Below are 6805 nucleotides of genomic sequence, written 5' to 3' on the forward strand. Positions count from 1 at the left end.
TAGCATCATGTGGCCTTTTTAAACCTGCCTCAAAATGGATCTCCATTCTTCCTCCTCTAGATTTAGTTAACCTATCGAGCATTATCCCTGATGTTTGTTTCCTCTTGCGCCTAGGTGCTAGTCCAACAACGAACATAGGAAGTGTTAGTGTACATCAAACTATGAGACTACATATAAATAAGCATGCAACTGTAGCTTGACTCCAGCAACTACCTTCTTGCTGTTGAAGCTCACAAGGTTCATCTGATATTGCCAAATCGTCTTGTGTCAAGAGTGCTTGGGAAGTAGTGTCAGGTGGCAAGGGAGCTTGGGAACGTGCATCTAGCTCAGTTGACGCATGAGTACCTCGTGCAGCTAGTAGTACTGTGGAAGGTGTTGCAAGAACTAGGGCTGTCTCTTCTTGTTTGGTGGCAGCTATTTGTTTCTGTTTGGCTTTTTTTTGCAGCTCGTGTAGCATGGGATGCCCTGTTTGTAGAATTTCCGCTGGACTTTGACCTTCTATTGCACCATCAGTACCAGCAGAATCTGCAGGATTCATGCGCTTCTCATTCCCTGCCATTCTGTGTTTCTTCCTCTTTCTCTGTGCCATGTTAAGTCAAGCCGGCAAGAAGAACGAACAACAATTTAGTTCTTCAGAACAAATTGATGCGTGATGCAGACAAACTGAACTTTGATGTTAGACAACCACATGATAGGAGGATGTTATATGTACGAAAAGCAGGACGGAAGAGATAACCAGAACTATGATGTGTAAACTAAGCAGAAGACATTTCACCAAATTAGAAGCAATGCAATGGAAGGTAGACACCATATGAAAGATGCTACAAATATCGCTCTGCCAAGTTAATAGTGTCTCATCATAAATGGCGTTTAAACAAATGTGAAGCAGTACAAGAAATAAATGATACGCAAGATGCAAATAACATCACACTACCATGTTAGAGGGCTCTCGTCATTAGTGCCATTGCATATTCATAGCTTATGATGTGTAAACTAAGGAGAAGGCATTTCAACAAATTAGAAGCAATGAAAGCTAGACACCATATGAAAGATGCAACGAATATCACTCTACCAATTTAAACTGTCTAGTCATAAGTGCCATTTCAACAAATTAGTAGTATAAGATAGAAAAGAATGCAAGATGTAACCTATATCACACTCCGAAGTCAAACGTGTCTTATGATAAGTGGTTGTTGCAGGTTACACAACAGTAGTAATTTGATGTAAGAACATGGTGTGATAGACAGATATTGTATGTTCTAGAAACAGGAACACGTGTCTTATTCAAAATTAGAAGCAATACAAGGTAGACATCACACATAACATGCAACCACATATAACAGTGCCAAGTTAGAGGGATCACCGGTGATGGTGCACTAGGGGAGACGTGCTCATCATAAACACAGCTTTATTGAGTGTCTAAGCATGTGTTGTCTTGGAAATCATCTTGGGGTGTGGAGGAGTAGAAACTGTAGAGGCCCTCCGTTCGGAAGGAGCACCTTTATCCGCTGCCTTGCTAACTTCCTTCCGCTTTAATGATTTTGAATTGTCAAGTAAAACCGACAAGAAAAACCAATAAAATTCTCTCTTTAGAACTCATTCATGCATGATACTGACAATCACTACTTTGATGTAAGGCAAACACATGATACCAGGATTGAATATGTACGAAAAACAGGACGGCATGGCATGTTCACAACTGTTTGTGTAAACTAAGCAGAAACCATTCCAAGAAATAAGAAGCAATGCAAGCTAGACACCACATGAAAGATGCAACCAATATGACTCTGCCAACTTAAAAGTGTCCCATCATAAATGGAATTTCAACAAATTAGAAGCAGCGCATGCTATAAATCATATGAAAGAGGCAACGGATATCGCACTGCATATACTAAAGGTGTATCGTCATATTTATTGATGCGGGATACAAATTTTTTTTTATGTAAGGACATGCTTAATAGATAGATGTACTATGTACTAAATACAGGAAGGCATGTCACATTAACAGGTATAATGTATAAGCTAAGCAGACTAGCACATGCAGTTTAACCAGATTGGAAGAATTACAATCTAGACACCATATGCAACATGCAACCACATATCACGCTGCCAAGTTAGAGCAAGCACCTGCAATGCTAGTGTAGGGGAAATGCGGTAATCAACTACAGAGCTACGTTCACTATCTTTAAATGAGGAGTAGTCCACTTGCCTGACTGGCTCATCATAAGTGACTGATGAGGGATACACAAGAACATTAGTTTGATGTAAGAACATGGTTAATACACAGATGTACTAGTATGTACCAAAAACAAAAAGGCATGTCATATTCAAAGGTATAATGTATAAGCTAAGAAGATGCAATTTAACCAAATTGGAAGCAATACAAGCTAGACATCCGGCTAGAGTGGTGAGCATGATCATCTAGGACCTGAGAGCCTGGTGGGAGGCGGGCAGCTTCGCCACCATCGCGGCTTTTTAGTTGGCTTCCAGGTGATGCCCGTCTTTGCTGGGCTTGTCACTGGCTCGGCCAGTGCCCTGACTAGCTATTTGTCTTCTGGTGCTCACGGGATGGTGGTTCATGTAAAAAATATATTTCCTTATCTTAATAAAGACCGACTTCGGCCTTTCGAATACAAGCTAGACACCATATGGAACATGCAACCACATATGACACCGCGAAGTTAAAGCAAGCACCTAGGATGGTGGTTCATTTCGAGCGAGGTCATCAACTCTAGAGCTATGTTTACCGTCTCCATCTGTTGACACTGCACCCTTTATAGCGCTGTAATGTGCGGTGCCTACCCGCGTAGCAAGCTGGGGCAATTTCTCTCTTTTCTTTTCTGCTTCCCTCGAGGCAGACTCTAAAATACCCTTGCATAAAAACACAATAGTGAGAGTATGGGTGAAGTGTGTGCAGAACTAGTGCACTGTAAAAGTAGCAGATAGCAGGTGGCTGAAATATAAATGACAGGAGACATATGATAGCTCTACAACATTGCATGGCAAACAAAATTATATTCTACTCCGTATGATTTTGTAATATATGAGCATAGGAAATGCAGGTACTTCTCCAGCACACCACCACATGTGGTCATATCTAAGATAACAGTCGACTGAAAATAAATAGGTATGTCGATTTTTTTAATGAACCGTCCGATTTATAAGGAACAAGCAGATGGCCTTCGTCTACCTCCCGCAAGTCACTGTTGACGATCTTTCTCGAACCGCCAGCGACCACCGGCCCAAACCCCTACCTCCGCCGCCCCGCCCTCCCCTCGACCTCACACCACCGCTGTGCTTGGCAGCGCCCCCAGGCCATCCCTTTAATCCCGGCCTACCTCCAGTCTCTAGATCGGGCGCTAGTAGATCTAGGCCGCACACGCCCCTAATATAAACACCAAGGCGCTGCTTCCCCGGCGTAATGGGCGTACTAGAACCTATTACGCTGGGGAATGCTTCCGTTAATTGGGAATCAACTGGCCAAAAAATGAAATTCAGGGGGGCGACGGACCTCTAGCTAAGGTAAAATTGAAAGTGCTAGTTATCGACTAGAGGGGGGGGGGGTCAAAGTCTTCAAAACGTGGAAGTTTCGAAGACAAACAATAGAAATGACCTAATTGATATGCAGCGGAAGATAAACTACAACAAGCAAGCCATAGTCAAGTATGTAAATGTGAACGTACAAAGACTAATAGCAGCTAGGTAGTAAGGATCAGGATGGAAGATAGTATGAAGCCAATCAACGATAGTAGTCAAGCAATGAAGTCAAATAGATAAGACAAATAAGCAATGACTTCACGAAGACAAACTCAAAGTAAAGGAGGGAAGGGATAGAACCAGTCACTTGATGAAGACACAGGATTTGTTGGACCAGTTCCAGTTGCTGTGACAATTGTACATCTGGTTAGGGAGGCTGAGATTCAACTCAGAAGACCGCGTCTTCACCTTATTCCCCTTGAGCTAAGGACACACAGTCCTCGCCCAATCACTCTGGTAAGTCTTCAAGGTAGACTTCCGAACCTTCACAGACTTTGTTCGCCGGCAATCCACAATGACTCTTGGATGCTGAGAACGCGACGCCTAACCGGCTGAAGGATACACAGTCCTCAAGTGTAATAAGTCTTCAGGTCACACAGACAGAAAGACTTCAGTGATGCCTAACACTCTTTGGCTCTGGGTGTTTGGGCTTTGTCCTCGCAAGGATTTCTCTCTCAAAGGCTTCGAGGTGGGTTGCTCTCAAAACGACAAAAGCCGTAAACTAACTCTGAGCAGCCACCAATTTATGGTGTAGGGGGTGGGCTATTTATAGCCACAAGGCAACCCGACCTGATATGTCCAAAATGACCCTGGGTCACTAAGAAACTGACATGTGTTCCAACGGTCAGATTTCAAACACACACGACAACTTTACTTGGGCTACAAGCAAAGCTGACTCATCCAGCTCTAGATAAGATTTGCACTCATTGTCTTCGCTCGAAGACATAGGATTTGGTTGAGCATCACTTCAGTCACTCTGACTTTGTTCACTTGGACCCCACTTAACTGTACGGTGGTTCCTATGACTCAACAAAGAAGAAGAGGAAACAACGAAACAACTCAGTCTTCATGCTCCATAGTCTTCACTCAATGTCTTCTCATGTCATAGTCTTCAGTGTGAATATGTTCACACACCACCATTGTCTTCAATGTCTTCATACATTTTTAGGGGTCATCTCCGATAGGTAAACCGAATAAATGAGGGACACTACATGCGTTATCCTGCAATTCTCACAAACGCATTAGTCCCTCAACCACTTTGTCGTCAATACTCCGAAACCAACTAGGGGTGGCACTAGATGCACTTACAATCTCCCCCTTTTTGGTGATTGATGACAAACTGGTTGAAGTTTTCAACGGGAAGGAAGTATGTGAAATTGTAAAGGATAGGGTATTGTCTTCATAAGTGGCAAGGGCTCCCCCTGAAGATGTGCATATAAATGATTTGCTTTTGGAATGCAAATGCACATGGCAGGTTGTACTTGTGGAGATCCTCTTCAACTTATGAAGATAATTCATCATGCATAAAATGATATAACTTAAAGAATGACATGCATAATGGAAAATGGACGTCTGACGAATGATCTAAGTGCGGAAGTTATCATCGCACATGAAAGAGCAAATAAGTAGCAGACGACCATCGAGTTTAAGTATTACAACTCAAAGAACGAAATGTATCAAAAGCAAGAGTTGTAAACACTAGGCAAAATATAAAGCAACCGCCCATATGAACCCGCTTGAAGACTATCAAACTCATACGCTTCTCCCCCTTTTGTCAGTAATGACCAAAAAGGTTTGAAGACATAGAGCATCTACTCGTCCTCATGAGGAGTAGTTGAAGCAGCAGGGTTGTCGTTGTCGTTTGGCGGTGCAGACGAACTTGGTGTAGTGTCGATGCGTGCAGAAGTAGGGGGCGGTGAAGTTGCATCATCTTCATCATTGATCATATTGGCATGCACAGTTGCCGCGGAGGAAGAATAGTTAGAGTCTTCAAGAGATGGAGTTCTTCGTAGGACAGCATTCCGTGGAGGAGTGGAGTCAAACTTGAATCTTTCAGTGAAGCCATCGTCATGAAGATCTGCTTCAGCACTGAGCAGGGTCAAACTCTTCCATGATCACCGACAAGTTTCGTGAGTGAAAAATGCATTCTTGGTGGCAAGGTTTTGAATGCGATTTACATCCACCAAGAGGCTTTGCATCTGACGCTTGAACCAAAAATGATGCTTATCTTGTTTCTGATGCAGGGCCACAAGATGTTCTCGGTCATTTAGGACCCGAGAGCGCTTCCGAGGCCTTTGAGAAATTGTGCTCTCAGTAGCTTCAGTTGGCGCATGATGAGGTAGACGAGTGTTTCCAGCCATCGAATAGACACGCGTGACAACATGGACTCCTTCCATAGGCTGAGTGAAGCTTTGATGTTCAACATTTTGAAGACAAAGAGGCTTCTTGGCAGGCTCAGGGTATATGGCTTCAACTGACATATCAACCTCTGGTAGAAACATCACATGATTGCGAGCAGAGGGTTGATAGTTGACAGCAGAGTGTTGCTTGATGAGGCGCATGACCCATGGAGCATAGAATTTCAGGCCAAAAAGGTCAGATCCAGATGCAGCCAGTTGCCTGGTGAAGAAATCTTGTGCATTGAAGCTGATACCATTGAGGATGTAAAAGACCAATGTCTTCATGGCTCCTTCAAGTTTTGCAGCTGATGAATGTCCTTTGATAGGCCATAGAGTCCGCCTGATGATGTGATATATGGTGCGCGGCAGATACTCAAGGTCATCAACAAAGAACTCCTTTGGGCATTCAGCATCATGAGGCAAAGGCTTCATCATGCTCAACATCTGGCTCATGTTTGGTTCTGGCTTATGGAAGATGCTCTCCAGTGCATTGCGGTGGTTTTGACAACCAGGTTCGTATAGCTCTCCGGGAGTGGATAGGCCTGTGAGCTCAATGATGTCAAGAGTTTTGGCTTCATGATGAACATTTCCGGTCATCCACTCGAGAATCCATGTTTTTGTATCCCTGTTGTAGCCGTGAATGTGGAGGGTAGCATAGAATTGAAGCAAAAGTTCTTCATTCCAATGTTCTTTGTCTATCACAAAGCTGAGCATACCAACATCACGAAAGCAGTCTAGTGCTTCTTCTAAGCATGGCAGTCCAGCAATGGCCTCAGTGTCGAGGCGCATATGAAGGAAAATGCGCCCTTGATCATACAGAACGCAGGAGTAATAGCTTCGTTGCTGATGACTCCAGAAATGATCTGATG

This window comes from Triticum aestivum, chromosome 7B (assembly GCF_018294505.1).
Source record: "Triticum aestivum cultivar Chinese Spring chromosome 7B, IWGSC CS RefSeq v2.1, whole genome shotgun sequence".
NCBI classification, from domain to species: Eukaryota; Viridiplantae; Streptophyta; class Magnoliopsida; order Poales; family Poaceae; genus Triticum; species Triticum aestivum.